Source organism: Protopterus annectens, chromosome 2.part0, assembly GCF_019279795.1.
Source record: "Protopterus annectens isolate FY-2018-M chromosome 2.part0, PAN1.0, whole genome shotgun sequence".
NCBI classification, from domain to species: domain Eukaryota; kingdom Metazoa; phylum Chordata; order Ceratodontiformes; family Protopteridae; genus Protopterus; species Protopterus annectens.
Window position 1 is genome coordinate 1,114,281,668 of NC_056728.1, and position 16,631 is coordinate 1,114,298,298.

The window sequence follows — 16,631 nt, forward strand, 5'->3', positions numbered from 1 at the left end:
GTAACACAGTGGGTAGACTTGTAACACAGTGGGTAGACATAGCTCTTTGTGTTGTATTTTTCATGTCATTCTGCTTTTGGCAGGTTTGATTCATGTGCTCTCTAAAAATGGTGAAATTGTTTTCCATCAGTACATATGCTTTATAGGTATTCTAAAGGCAGGAGTCTCTTCCATACCGACAAAAGCCTTTCAGATAATTTGACACCTCTTTCTTTATGCATGCATTTCTACATAAGTTCATGTGGCTAACTGTTTTCAATCTATCATATCCCATTGAGGCACAGATTTGCAGCTGATGTGCACACAGAATGTAAAACTACCTCACTGCTGTATTAAATTGGACACTGAAAGAGCTGGGGGAGGTGAGAAAAAGTGGCTTTTTGCTGTCTCAACTCTCTCAGAGGGAGTGAAGTATTTCTGATGACAGTCTGATATGTTCCTCAGTGATGCATCTAATACCCATTACAGTTCAACATAGAAAGTGAGGCTGGAGGCAACTGACCCTTTGTGTGGTGATGAGCGTGAGGTCAGTAGCTTCTCCCAGCTACAGGAGAGAAAAATATCCCTTGGCATTCAAAAAACATATTTGATGCTGCTAGCACCTCTGCTGTGAACAACTTAGCTTTCCCATCTCACCATTGGAGGGGTCCCAGCCTTGAGGGGTTGTATTGGGGATGCCAAGGGAAAAAATAGAGCTATACAAATAGCTGTAGAGATCAGTGGATGGTCAGGTAGCAGACCTCTCAACCAATTGGGGACAAATTTCAACAGAATCAGGGGCAAGTCAAGGAAAAATCAGGGACAATCAGAGACACGTTTAAAATATTAGTGCTATTAACTTGCAACATTGACAGAATCAGAGCATATGAATTAATACACATTTTCTGAAGTAAAAGTAGTTTATAACTCTTAATTATTGTCATTATTCATTAAGTGTAATTCACCACCTTTCCTCCAAAAGTCACTAGTTTTAGGAGTGATTAAGAGGGACAGGGTTAAAATTTGAGTCAAAATCAGGGACAGTTAAGAGGTATGTCAGGTAGCTGTCATGCAGAAAGAGCCCAAAACAAAAAAAATAAAAGGAACTTCAGTGTTTCAGTAGCAGTAGAGTAACTAATGCTATGCTTTAGGTGCGAGTCAGCTGCTCGTGTATATACGGGTGTGGTGCAAATAGAAAGAGGGTTTAAGACAAGGTCATTTCCATGGCTTTGAGAATTTAAAGTGACATTCATACTTTTGATGACTTAACTGATGCATTAGCTATGTTTTTTGTGGAGTATTTTCCTGATTTTAGAGAATATGAAGTCAGTGTGAGTGGCACAGCAGGTAGCACACTTGCCTCTGGTGCTGCAAGATTAGAAGGCTATGGGTTCTATTCCCACTCCTTGGGCATGGATTAATTTCCAATAATAACACTGTAGTTCAGCATAATGGAGATGCTGCACTCCTGAGTGTGACTTCCTTTAGATGAGACATTAAACCTAAGGTCCCATCCATCCAAGTTGGTGGTAGCTCATGTAAATGTAAAAGATCCCATGGTACCTATCGAAAGGAGTAGGGGGAAGTTTTCTGATGCCCTAACCAAATTTCCCCAGTAGTATAAATGCCACATGCAGTCTCCAGTGAAAAGAGACCATCAGCCTAGTGGGACTAACCCTGTCAACAAACAGATAAAATAAATAAAAATAAAATATGACAGAGTGATATAATATATGCCTCACATCGCTGACACTTGGTCATCACACCATATATAACACACCTGTTATAATGTGTCATTTCTCGCAATGTACATTGTGGCTTGACCCTCATATCTCTAGTACAGCACTTACTTCTTAACGCTTTTTAACATGTGCTTTTGTTTACCCGCTTACCATACAAGTTATATGTGTAAGGCTGGTAAACTCATGTGCTTCTGAAGAGTACTGTCATTATCCATTTGTTGTTGTTTTTTGAACTTTGCTATCATGTACATGTGGTATAGTGTGAACACGTGTACCAAGTAATTGAAGGCATTCAGTCCAAGAAGTCTGCCTAAATGTTGCATCCTTCCTTGTGCCTTTGACCTTTCTCTTCTTTACTCCAGTCTGTAAAATTGTATTATACCATTTCATATGACATTGCATTCTATAGCCACAACTATCATTTCTAGGAGTTGTTGCTTTCTATTATCTGTTCCTTGCGTGTAATTTTTCAGGCCCATACCCAGTAACAGCATGCCTCTTTTGCATATTTGCCTTTTCGCTTCTTTAAAAGTATATAGATTTTTGAGATGCCCAGAGCTGCTTTTTGTGCTTTAAACATTTCCCATTGTGGTTACCATCTTTGCAAACCTCTTATTTATACTCTCATACAGTAGGATGCATTAGTCCCGCTCTCGTTTGCCAAGCTGAATGATCTTCAGTGTAAATCCTCACAAGTACCTTTAAAGATGTCAGATGCATCTGTAGAGTCTACACCCTTGGCAGTGTAATTTGTTGGCCTTACTACTGCCTTGTCATACTCCACATGATTCAAATATGTAACATTCAGATCTTTTTTTTTTTTTTAACAAGTATTGTTTATAATGCACAAATCCAGCCTCGTGTTGCTCCCACCAAGATGTACACATACGCACTTTATTTTTTATTGACTTTGCAGTAGATCTCAAATGCTACCAATCTCTGTGTTTTGTAGTCTGTACTAGATCATTCTACAGCCGGATTCCTTCACTGTTTACTACTCTGGACTAAGCTGCTTCATTAGCAAGCAGGGTGGTTTTGTTTACAATACCAAACAGAAACAGTCCCAGCAGTGAATCCTGCAGTGTCTTTCTGGTCGCTAACCTCTTGCGTTCTGAGTCAGCTGTTCCTCCACCATCTGCTCTGTGCATCCAATCCTGCTGGCTAACATATTCCTTATCAACATAACTGGTCTTTGGTCTCTTACCCTTTAGTTTTCCCACTGGCCTTATGTGAAGCTTCAGAGGCCTTACTGAATCCAGGTACAGTGTAATCATCTAGCTCACTTTGTCAACCTTGGTCGAGTCCAGGTGACAGGACTGGATTGCATTAGAACTAGAGTAATATCTGTGGTACTTGAGTAAATGCTGCTACAGAAAGTACTGCCAACTCCTAATGCTTGCTGCATTTCTGCTGTTAAACTCTGCTGACATCAATTTAAATGCCTTCTATTACAATAAGTTTGTATGCAAGTTGTCTTTCTGCCTTCAGTGGTATGCAAATTGTCTTTCTACCTTCCAGGTCATGCAATGTAGTCTTCTCAGCTGATGTAATTGTTTCATGCCTAACATATTTTAATGTTGTGCTGAGATAGACACTACATCTTTCTTGTACAAAGCGGCCTCTTTGATTTGAAATTCTTTTTCTCAGCATTACATTTGAGATGGAGATGCATGTAACAGCAAAGTTACCAAGTATGCTACTCTTAAGAAGGTATGAAGAGTATGACTGTGAGGTAAAGCAGGTTTCAGCACTAAATATAGCATTCTCTGTTTTTTTCCATGATAACTACTTCCTTTGTTTTCTCACCTGTCACTTTATCTTTGGGTGATTTGCAAAAGCTTATACCTGTGTAACATGCCCGTAGAATACAAAAAAGGTGAATTTGTTTAGTAGGGTCTGTGGCAGCTACATATTTTATTTAAGCCCATTTCTGTACTGAAACCTGAAAAGGTATGTTCCATGTTATTTTTATTTGTGTGTGTTTATTTATATGTTATTTGTATCTTTTTTTAGCACTGTACGTTAACAAGTCATCATTCTGAAATGGTTACAAGGAGGGATAAAATGTAAATTATTCTACACTCCTTATGGCAAGTTAGTTTTTTATTAAAAATAAATTGTTGTGCTAAACTAATTTCCTGGTTTGAGCTATTATCTGCTTCTAATTGCTCTTCTTTTCAAGCTCGTTGTATAAATTATTTTAATTTTTTCTGTGCTTTTCCTCCAAGCCAAGTCAGTAGATCAGAAAGTCAACAAAGTAAGGCAGGTAACAGACATATTATATAGTGTCAGTGTGTGAACTCAAAAGGACATGGGCATTGTTAAAATAAATATAAAAATCACTTGAACCATTGCTTAGCTTCTGTCCCTTAAAATAACAAAATGACTACCCAGCCTCCCTACCACCTGTAGAATCCTGTTGAAGACACTAATGAAATGGCTGTAATGTTATGCTGGGATTCGGCATAACATTACAGCCATGTTAGACTCTTCCAAGCTAAAGTTTGCAGGTAGGGGAAAAAATAAGTAAACTGCTGCAGCACAGATCGAAAAGACACAACTGCATATTCAACTATATGCTGTTTGTTTTCCTCCCAGGGCATTCTGAAAGTGCTCAGAACTGCTGACTGTTCTGCAGCTCAATACTATTGCAGGTGGACAATACTGTCTGTAATGCAATCTCTTCCTAACTTAGAGACTATATTACAGAAACTTAAAAAAACAAAGTAAGCAGTTATTAAAGTAATGATCGCATTACAGAGAGCATTTCAGTCTTTCATGTTTTTTTTTTTTTTTTTTTACATTGCTCAACTGCAACATTATTGTGCTGTAGAACAAAGGTTTTGAGTACTTTCAAAATGTCTGGGGGGTACATAGTTGAACATGCAGTTGTACCTTTTTGGTCTGTGCTGCAGCAGTTTGTTTATTTGTTTATTTATTTATTTATTCTTCTCCCTGCAAGCATTTGTTTGGAAGAGTCTAACATGGCTGTAATTTTATGCTGAATCCTCGGCATAAAATTACAACCATTTAAAATTCTTACAAGCATTACAGAACTTAAAGAATCAAAATAAGTAGTAATGGACAAGGAATAAATGGGTACAAAGAAAATTTTAAAGGCAGTGGTGAATGGTAATAACCTACCTGCGTTTAATATAAAAACACTTCCACAGAGTACAGTGACTCTGAGTTATGCAGTTACAATTAGATCCATCAAAAAAATAGACACATTGAGAGTGAGCAGAATAGTTCCTGCAGATGCTCACCATCATCTTTGTATTGGATGCAGTAGCCAGATTAAAAAGAATTTGATGCATATGCAATGGGAAGGGCCTTTTAGGGGTAACAAAAAAAAACGGGAGGGCATTTCATGGGCTGTCCTTGGACAGCAACGCAGAAAATGGGGGGAGGGTAGGCAGAATGAAGGGCGTTATTACCAAGCCCTTGCAGCACCCATATAATCTGTACAGCTCTGCGAGAATCTTACTAGCTTAAAGGTGACAGAGAGTACCAGAGTTGTAAGTACACAGAATGGAAGGAAGAGTCAAAATTGTGATTTAGGGTAGCACTGTGACTGTTCCACAGTGCTTGATGGCGGAGAAAAACATTTCCAAAATGAGAAAACGTAGGAATAAGCACGTAGTGATCCTTTAATGAGTCCTGGACTTCTGACCAACTTTATATTAGAGGGTATTTTTCCATCTAGGCAGACCCTGGGAATCTTATATCACTAAATATCTGGAGGGCCTCAGTCAAGCAAGTATTTCTTATAAATTTCTCTGGACTCTGTGTTATCTTTCTTTGTAACCTTTATCGCTAAGACTGTAGTCTTTTCTTTGAAGTGAGGTTTGCCACTTCACATTACAGTGTAAGTAGGAGAAGTAGTAGCTTGGTGCCATTGTCCCACAGGTAGGTGGTATTCAGGGAGGGGTAAATAAAGACAAGTGGCATAAACAGTATTCAGTGTTATTGACCATCACTGGATGAAGACAGGCCTTCAGAGGCCTTGCGCCTCAGCACTTGTCTTGCAAGACAGGAGGCCTATATAGTTGTATACTTGTGACTTGATTAGTGATACGCATCTGCCAAACTGCAGATTTGATAAAGGTACAGTCCCAACAAGAATGGGATCTCATAATGCTAGGTAAGATTTTTTTTTTTAAACTAAGATTCCATCTACTTGAGTTGATGGTAGCTTAGGTAGATGTAAAAGATCCCACAGCACCTATCAAAAAGAGTAGGGGAAGTTCCCAAATGCCTTAGTCAAATTTCTCTAGTAGTTGAAATATCACCTCAGGTCTCACCTGAAAAGAGGCCAGTACACTAGTGGGACTAATTTGATTAATAAAGGATTGTTGCATAAATAAATACAAATTAAATAAATACATGTTATAACAATATGCTCAGTGAATTGTGTGTCTTTCTAAGCTGTTGCTCTACCTACCCCACCATAAAAGTGAAATTGTTAGTTGTATGCTACCCAACGTAATGCAGTACAGATCGTGTTGCAATGTAAAACTGCAATACCAAGTGGTCTGAAGTAAATTAAAAAGAGGATCTAAACATTCTTACACACTACTACATATAAAGAGAAACTTCATGACTGACTTTATTACCTGCCCCTTAGACCAGACTGAAGTGAATAGTAGCTTTTTGGCCAAAAGTAAATAAATAAAAGTGCAGTCACTGCACTGAAATCCAGAAACTTGAGTCATCTCACAGCTGCAGCACACTATCAGACAGCAATATTTGTATTTAAAACTGAGCTTTGCTATGACAGGCTGTGGAAACAGTGGCAGAGATCTAAGTAGCAGATTACAGGAGAGTCACAGGTAGAGTTATTACTGAAGCAAAATAATCACCTGTCTTCAAGAAAAGAAGACTCTGGCCAGGAAAAATAACTTACAGGTGCTTTCAGAAAATTCAAGTTTCAGAGTTGGTGTATTTTGAAGTTCTTCAGCATGTTGTGCCATTATCTTGCATTTGAGTATCTTCTAGTGGGAACCTAAGCTTAGAGTCCCATTCCTGATCTATAATTGTATAGGTTTTAATTTAAAAGAGATTAGTAATAAAGTGAGAGTGCTCTGTGCAGTTCTGCTGATCTAAGACAGTTGGTCCGAACTGAAAATGATCATGTGGTGCATACTTTGGTTCAGTGAAGAGTGATCTAGCATTGATCAGAGTAAAGGGTCAGCTAACTGGCTCACTGATAGAACCCACCTAGTCAAAAATAGGGGAAGCTACCTCAAGCAGGAGACCCATATTGAGTGGCCATACCCCAGGGTTCAGTCTTGGGGCCTCTGTTATTTGGGATATACTTTTCTGAGGTGCAGGCCAAAACCAGTGGGCTATGGCTGACCAAGTTTGCAGATGACTGCAAGCTGGGAGCTGTCGTCAATTCCCCTAGTGATGTGGACATCCTCCAAGAGGGTCTCACCCAAACAAATGACTGATGCCAGAAACATGGCCTCAAGCTGAATATAAAAAAAATGTGTCATCATTCCCTTTGAGGAGAGTGATGTCCCTACAAATTATCACATTAATAACAACATCCTAAGCACGCAGTCAAGTCGTGAGGGATTTGGGCACCCAGAGTGATAGCAATGTGACTTTTGACCACCATGTTGTTTCCATTGTACGGACAGCTTTCTACATGGCCCACCTCATAAGTAAGGGTATCTCATCCAGGGACAAGGAGGTCATAACATCCCTGTAGTCTTCCCTTATAAGGCCCATTATTGAGTACAGCGACCCATTTGGCATGTACCTCGCAAAGTACATGCAGCAGCTGGAGAGACCACAGAGGTTCCTCTCTAGGAGAATCCAGGGCCTCAAAAATCAACCATACACAGATAGGCTAAAAGCCCTATCCCTCTACTCTGTTTCATACAGACTCGTCAGAGGTGACCTCTGCCTGGCGTACAAGGCGATCTCGGATCCCACCTTGATGGAATTGCTGCATATCCACAAGTCAAGCTCCACTCGAGTAACCTGCGCACATGGCATCAGCCTGGTCTGTGACATCAATAGGACTTGTTGGCGGGACAGATTTGTGTCCCAGAGACCACCCCATCTTTGGAATAGACGCCCTCTCCACATCAAGCAGAGTACCTCTTTGCCCCTTTTTAAGTGCAATCTGAATAACTGGATGGGAAATAGAAAATACATCCCTGGGACTCCATCCGTGTCCCTGCTGGAAAGGAGCATCGGGTGCTGATTTGTCTATGCCTGGGCTAAACTCTTGGCTAGGCTTATAAGGGCCTCAGGACCAATCTCTAAGTAACTTCGTATGATCAGGGTATGATTAAAACTTTTGAAATTTGTTTTGCTTCAGACTTTGATGTGGGGATACTTGTCTGACATTTTGTTGTTTGATATCACCGTAGCAAAGGGGGAATATAGCTGGACATGCAAGTTAGTGTCTTTCCCCTCCTCTTACATTTATTTGTTGTATAAACTTAGTGGATGTATCTACTAGGCTGTAGACAAGACGATGCATCAACTAGGCTGTAGACAAGACTGATGTCTAAAATAATAAGGTGTACCTGTGTGTGTGAGCGCACGTGTGTGTGCGTACATGTGTGCACGCGTGTGTGTGTGTGTGTGCGTGTGTGTGTATGTGTGCATGAGTGTGTGTGTGTGTGTGTGTGCTTCTGTGGGTGCATGCGTGTGTTCCCCTAATCTGTTTTGTTTTACGTCGGGTGTTTATTCATCTGAGGATGATGGTATCTCCTCTGTCTTCCATATCTTAACCCTAATTGGTGACCATTAGTAAGTTTTTGACCAGAATACCAGCAACAGTCTGGAAATTAGAGCAGTGTGGATGATGGTGACTGGATTAGCTTCAGAAAGATTTAATGCTGAAAAGAAGTATTGCACTTATTTGTTACTTGGGTTTAAGTTGTCACATCTTGAAATATTGATGAAATTAAAACCTGTACAAGTGGAGTGTGAGAGCGAATGTGAGTGTGCATGTTTGAGTGTGCGTGCTTGGGCATGTTTCATATACTTATATAACACATAGCAAAAAACTTTTATTCTTGAAGCATAGTAAATGGCATTACACAAGTGAAGAAACTGTGATCACTTATCCTATGAAAAATTAAGGAAAATAGACACACTGGAGAACGTTTACATTTCCAAGTTTAATAAATGCCTTTACAACAAATGGATAAGACTCTAGGACCATTTAGCCTACAGTAATGAAAATGTATTTTGAAGGAAATTAAAACATAAAAAAATTTGTTTTACAAACATTTTTTATAGTAGGACAAATGGTTATGTAGTCTTTTCACTTGATGCAGTACTGTCTTTGGAGGTATATATACGTTGTGTTTAATTTTTTCAAATGCCATTTTGTTGACTGGGTGTTTTTCATTTCTTCGGATGCCATTCTGTTGACGTTCATCGACTCACTTTTGTTCAAACATGTTTGAGATCAGCATTCAGTGGCGAAGAGAGATTCTCTTTTTCTCCACTATTGTGTACTCTATGAGTTGGTGAATATAAGTAATGGTGGTAAGGATGGTGTATGGGGCTTGTCCCCTGCCAAAAAAAAAAAAATTTTTACTTTTTTTGTTTTTTTTGATTCTATGATTTTTTTTTGTTTGTTTTATTTTTCAATGGATTTTAGTTTGATTTAACAAACTAGATTCAAACTATATATATATATATATATATATATATATATATATATATATATATATCTGTGTGTGTGTGTGTGTGTATGTATATAAATATGTAGTTGTTTATGGGTTTCTTATTTCTTGTTGAATAGGTACAATGTCAACGTTCAGAATATCGACATACTGTTGCAAAACATAGAATGTTGATGCATTGTGCACATGCCCCGAGGACTATCCCGGAGCAGGGTAAACCAACAGCAAGTGTTTTTGTAGGGAAGGCAAGCCCCCTTGCACCCCCACATGTGGGGGCTGTGTCCTGCACCACTGCTAATTATGTATACTAACTCTAAGATCGTATAATCCCCAGGGTAAGGATATACTCACCTACCCAAGAATTGTCAATGTCTTGCATATGTTGACCAAACAGATGTTGACATTGTGCTAATGGAAATTATGCACCCTATGATTTCCTAATGAAAAGTGAAAACGCGCATGAGCAAACAAAAACATTGATGTAAAAACAAAATTGCACACAAAAAAAACACTGTTTAGTTGTGGGTGCAACCCCGCATCCCTCACATCCCCCTGGTAATTATATATACCAATTCTGTGATCGCACAACAGTGGGGAAATGGCAAATTCCCAGTCCCCTCTGTACCAGTTTCACACAGCAGCCGGCATTAAGAGGCTTCAGAAAAACTTTCCATAGTGCCTTCATCAAGGGGGGTTTGAATTTTTTTTTCTTTGGTTTGGTCCTGTAGGCATGTAGGGTACATAATTTGTTGGTTTGAGCCTTTTTTGTGGCCTGTCCCTAATGTGAAGAAGATTAAACTTTTCATAACCTTAAGTGTATAGAAAATACTTCTACTTTCCACTTAAGTTGTACTTAGTAGTTCAACAAAAGGCAAAACCAGACATTGGCAGCTAGTCAAGTCTGATGCTATTGGTTTGAGTGCCTTAATAGTGACTTATAAATGTGTGTTCAAAAGCCAGAGTTCGAACAGTTTTGTCATTAAGAGGTAACTGGTGCATCTCTCATGATACTTTCATCAAGGAGGGCTGTATTTTTTTTTCCTAAGTTTGATGCATCTGTTTGTGCTACAGGACTTGTTGTCATTTTGGATTTTCTACATTTCACTGTAGTTGTAATCCCACTTCTGTACATATTTTAGATGAGGATATTCATTGTGATACTATTAATATTTTTGGTACTTGCATATTGTCGCAACCATGTTGCAAACAACTCACGGTTGTACATATGCAGTTTTGACAAACTACAATGAACAGGTTGCATAAGTACCCAAAATCTAACAACAAACACAGTGAAACTGAAGTGATTTCTTGTATGTAAGTACCGTTGTTTGTTTTCCAATAGCTGGAGACATCATCAGTCCTCAGATCATCCCAGTGATTTGCTAGAAAGTCACACATTTTATGAAGAACAGACCAAAAATATGTGGCAAAAATGTGGACATTGTGAGAAAATCTGGACACTTGAGATGTATGTATATGCTCAGTACATCTAACAAAATAAAACTGGACATCAAAAGATGTTCTTTGTGTTTCACTGTTGCAGTCATCACCTGTGGGTTATCCCTGCTGTGGTAGCCCTCAGCCAGGCTGAATACCAGAGTCAATATTTTTCTGCGTCGGCTGCTGTCGCTTGCTGTATGACGTCAGCTTGTCAGTGCTATAAAGGAAGACAGCCGACGCCATTACATCAGTCTTTCTTGCAGTGGAGCCCATAGCAGAAGCAGTTCACAAGTGTGCCGCTACCAGAGTTTGAATTACAACTGAAAACGTCTAAAGCTGAGTACCCATTAGGGGATCCTTTTTTCTTGCACTTACCAATGTCCGAAAAAGTTAACGATTGTCTCGCCTGTGGAAAGCAAATACCACTTTGAGACTTCCATTCATACTGCATCACTTGTTTTGGCCCAGACCATGTCGTCCCCTGTTGCCGTTCCTGTGCCCTCTTTAATGCGAGAACCATTCGTCGTAGAGCTGTTATTGTAGCCAGGTATTTTCATCTTCCGTCTTCACATTCCGAAATGCCGTCTGTCAGCCAACAATTCATAGACATTCCAAAAAAAGTAAAGATAAAGATAGTGACAGACCACACAAGGCTAAGCCGTCCAATGACTCTTCCACTAAGCAGGTCGTCATTTCTCCGGAATTCAGTGAGGCGTCTTCGCAGCTTCTGATGCCCAATTAGATACCTTCGCAGGCCTCTACTGAGACCCTTTTGGAGTCCGGTATGCCACAGAAATCTTCTTTATCTTAGTTGTCTTTGCCTTGGTTGGGTCCAGAGCCACGACGCAGCCACAGACTTCCGAGGAGGTTTTTTTGCACTACCGAATCTAGACAAAACAGTGTCTTCTCCGACTACCGTTTCTCTCAAACCGAGGGATACTCTTAGACTAGAAACAAGGTGACGCGTAGGAAAACTACCTCTAGCCACCATTTTACTCCTGCTCCACCATCCCAAGCTCAAATGCTTAAAATTGTGGAAGATCTTATCACCCTTATCAGGGGTAGTCAGGCCACAGCTTCTAAAAGGAAAAGAGACCTTTCTCCTGAAATACTGACAGAACAGGATTCTGAGGAGTCTGATTATTCAGATTTTGAAGAGGAACAACAACCTCTGACTGCATATGAAGATTCAGATGCAGAGGAATCCATTCCTTCTGCCTCCCCACCAGAAGATCTTTCCTTTCGGGAAATCCTTCATGCCCTCAGGGAACATTTCCACTGGGAATCCCAGGGCTTCCCTCAGTCTAAGAAAAGACTAAGAGAGTTTCTAGACCTGCCCCAACACAGACCCTTGGCCATCCCTCCAATCTTAGAGGTGGTTGATGATGTCTTCCATGAATCCAGCTTAACTCCTGACACACTACCACCTGCTCCCCGAAAATCTGACAGGTATTACAGAGTACTGGATTCTCAGAAATACCTGTACAGAAATCCTGCTGCAGACCCGCAGATCATTACACAGGGACCAAAAAGAGCTAAGGCTAGTTCTGCAAAGAATCCTATTCCTTCTGACAAGGACTCCAGAGCTCTGGACAGATGGGGTAAAAAAAGTATACACCTGTGCAGCCTTAGCTATCAGAGCACTCAACTGTCAGTTCCACATGTTAAAATATCAACAACATACTTTGGAACTATTAAAACAAAAGATTTCAACCTTTCCTGACTGTGCCAATTCGAAAGAGTTAGCAAATTTACTGCACTTTACTTGTCAAGTGGCTAAACACTCATTACACTGTGGATATGACACCCTAGAAGCCTCAGGCAGGGCAGCCGTGTCAGGATCTGTCATTAGGAGACATGCATGGTTGAAGGAAAAAACTCTCCCTGATCATGGCAAATCTAAATTACTTGATTCACCCTTGAATAAGGGCTACTTGTTTGGAGTAAAAGCAGAAGAGGTGCTTAAAAAGATAGAAGACAAAGCAAAATCTATGCAAACAGTAAAAGATTTCCTTCAGGTACAATCTTCTAGGTTCAGCAGGAATTTTCCCTCAAAACACTGGTCCTTTCTTGTACCTAGCAGACGGGCAAGGTAAGCCCCACAGGCACAGCAGAGAACCAAACAGTGGACCACTTCCACTCCAAAGGCAGGGAGTTCTAAGCCATCCCTTTATGGCAAAAACTCTCAATGACTCCCTCTCCCCCCTCTGCCCTCTTTTCACTCACCAAAAACGAGGAGGAAGGCTCTCTATCTGCAAGGAAAATTGACTTTCTGTAGCAAAAGACCAATGGGTCCTAAAGATCATTTTTCAGGGATACAAATTCTCCTTCAGCGAATTCCCATTTCTAAGACAGTACCCAGACTTACCTCCAAATCAGTGGGCAGAGGCATTGAAACAAGTCCAAACTGTCCTATCCCAAGAGGCAGTAGGACCTGTCCCCTCAGATCAAACAGGCAAAGACTTTTATTCCAGACTATTCCTTGTTCCCAGAAAAGAGAGCACTTGGCACTCCATCCTGGATCTATCCATTCTGAACACCTTCCTGGTGGTCCCCAAATTCAAAATGTTAACTTTACAGCAGCTGCTGCCTATGCTGACAAAAAATGCTTGGTTAGTTACCCTAGATCTAAAAGATGCCTACTTCCACATCCCCATAAGGGAATCCTGCAGGAAATTCCTTCGCTTTAGAGCAGGCTGACAACACTTTCAGTTCTCTGCGCTACCCTTTGGCTTATCTACTGCTCCCAGGGTATTCACCAAATGCTTAGCCCCGGTCATAGCCTTTTGCAGAGAGAAAAATATGCAAATTTAGCCTTATCTGGACGACTGCCTCATTCGGGCAGATTGCAAAAAAAGGTCATCAAGGACCTCCTCTTTGTCAAAACCCTCCTAACCTCATTAGGATACACCATCAACTAGAAGAAATCAAAGCAAACACCCTCCAGGAAGATCATTTTCTTGGGAGCACTGGTGGACACAGCATACCAAATGGCCTTCATGTCCCGTGAAAAGCAGGGCTTCCTGCCTTTCTGTTTTACTCAGCTGGCTTCCAGAAGTCACCTCACTGTGAGGAAGTTCCTGCAAACCTTGGGGTACATGGCATCTTGCATCTTTCTAATTCCTCTGGCCAGGCTTCACATGAGAAAACTTCAGTGGTACCTAAAGAACATTTGGTGTTGGCATTCTCAACCTCTAGAGACCTCTTTCCCTCTACCCCCTGTATAAGGGCTGGGATTCTCTGATGGTCAGAGGCCAGTGCCCAGAACAAGGGTCTTTCCTTCACCCTCCGCCCAACCGAGCAGACCATTACCACTGATGCCTCAGACATAGCTTGGGGCACTCACCTAGAAGGCAGGTGCACCCAAGGTCTTTGGGATGCCCAGCACCTTCCCTTACACATCAACCAGAAGGAAATGATGGCAGTACAAAAGGCTCTTGACATCCTTCAAACCCCATCTCAAGCCAGGGGGTTCTCCTTATCCAAACCGACAACACCACAATAATATGGTACATCAAAAAAGCAGGGAGGGACCCAGTCTTACCCTCTGTGCAGGTTAGCCATGAACCTCTGGCTGACAGCCTCTTCCATGGGACTACACCTGATAGCCCAATGCCTACCAGGGATAAACAACACCCTGGCAGACCACTTAAGCAGAAACTTACTGGACTCCCACGAATGGCAGCTCCACAGAAAAATCTTTTTACAAATCACTCTGGCATTGGGGACTCTGGAGGTGGATCTCTTTGCTTCACATCTCAACCATCAGCTGAAAAAAATCTGTACCAGGGAGTATCACCACCTAGCATGGAAAGTGGATGCCTTGACCTACCCCTGGAACAGCCTCTTTGTGTACGCAGTCCCTCCTCTGCCTATTATTCCAAAGGTACTGATCAAAATAAGGGAGGAGGGACCAAAAGCCATCCTCATTGCTTCAGATTGGCCCAGACAACATTGGTACCCCTTACTGTGCAGCCTGACCTTACAGTCTCCAAGGCAGCTCCCCCTGATCTCAGACCTCTTAACTCAGGTGGGGGGGGGGGGTTGCACCCAGACTTGCAGACTCTCAAACTATCAGCATGGCTAATGCTCTAAAGGCAAACAAGTGGCCCTTGTGAAGCAAACAGGTCCTAGAGATTATCACTGAGGCCAGAAGGCCCAGCACCAGAAAATCTTATGCATGAAAATGGAAAAGATTCTGCTCCTGGAGTCAGTCCCGGGGTTGGCAATACCTCACAACCTTCCATCGCTCTTATCCTGGACAACCTAGTGGAGCTACTTGATAGTGGCCGATCCTTCTCCTCTATTAAAATCCTTGCCTCAGCCATTTCAGCTAAACAAATCCTCAGAGGGGCTTCTAATGTCAGACATCCCAGAAGGCCACGCACTCCAGCCTGGGACCTGAATTATGTTTTGGAAAAACTAACTTTATCTCCCTTTGAACCTGCTGCTTCAACAGAACTAAGATACCTCTCCTGGAAGACTGCTTTTCTTCTATCTATCACTTCAGCCAGAAGGGTTTCAGAACTTCAGGCACTGATGGCCATTGAGCCCATCATCTTCCATGCAGACAGGGTCTCTCTGAAGACTAATCCCTCCTTTATTCCCAAGGTAGTATTTAATGTAACTCTCAACCAGGCCATACTTCTACCCCTACCTTCTTTCCTAACCCTCAAAACAAGGGGGAAAGTATTCTGCACTCACTAGACGTGCACATACAGCTCAGATACTATCTGGAAAATACTAAACCCTTCAGGAAAACAGATCAACTACTTGTCAGCTTTGCCCCAGGGGCAGAGGGGAAGCCCATCTCCAAACAAACCATTTCCAAATGGATATTACACTTCATCCATTTCTGCTACAAATTACATGGGAACCCCCTCACCCAAGTCTGTTTGAACCCATTCCACTAGGGCAGCCTCCACTTCCACAGCATTCCTCAGAGGAGTTCCCACCAGGGACATCCTGGAAGCTGCCAACTGGACTTCTGCCCATACCTTTACCAAGCACTACCACCAACCTCTATTTTCTAAGTCTAGGGCAGGGTTTGCCTCTGCAGTTCTGCAGGGCATGCTGACCCATTCTTAGGTCTCTTACTAATCCTACCACCCCACTCCTCATCTTTGGGAATCCTCCCACAGGTGATGACTGCAACAGTGAAACACAAAGAACATAGTTGTGTACACTTGCCATAAATGTAGATGTTCAAGTGTATTCACTGTTGCAGTCCTGGTTTCCCACTCTCCTTCCCACTTATATCTTTTTTCTTTAGGGAGACATAAGTTTCTAACGGTGGCTTTTAGCCACCAGGACCACTTTACCATATTTACTTGGGCCTCTGACTGGTTAGGGCAAGGAAAACTGAGGTAATGGCGTTGGCTGCCTTCCTTTTTAGGATTGATGACCTGATGTCGGACACAAGTGACAGCAGCCGATGCAGAAAAACATTGACTCTGGTATTTGGGCCAGCTAAGGGCTACCACAGCAGGGATAACCCACAGGTGATAACTGCAACAGTGAATACACTCAAACATCTACATTTATGGTAAGTGTACACAACTGTACTTTATACCTTTTACATTACATTTCTGCCATAACAGAAGGGAAGCTTTTGGAAATAAGTAATGATGCCAGACCTATTTGTCAACATCATAGTACAAGAAATGTGGACAAAGGCTAAAATAATGGTAGGGCAACCGCCTAAAAATCTGGATAGATTTTAAGTACTTATAAACGTAGAAAGTATCAAAATAACATTAACGTAAACGGCAAATGAATATATCAAGAGTGAGTTGTTTGTAACTTGATTGCG

The 16,631-nt window shown here is 41.4% G+C and overlaps 1 protein-coding gene across 2 annotated transcripts in view; it reads left to right on the forward strand.

The window, feature by feature from the left end:
• Positions 1 to 16,631, forward strand: part of SGMS2 (sphingomyelin synthase 2) — a 784,514-nt gene that overhangs the window by 332,197 nt on the left and 435,686 nt on the right. The gene's annotated exons all lie outside the window — the stretch shown is intronic.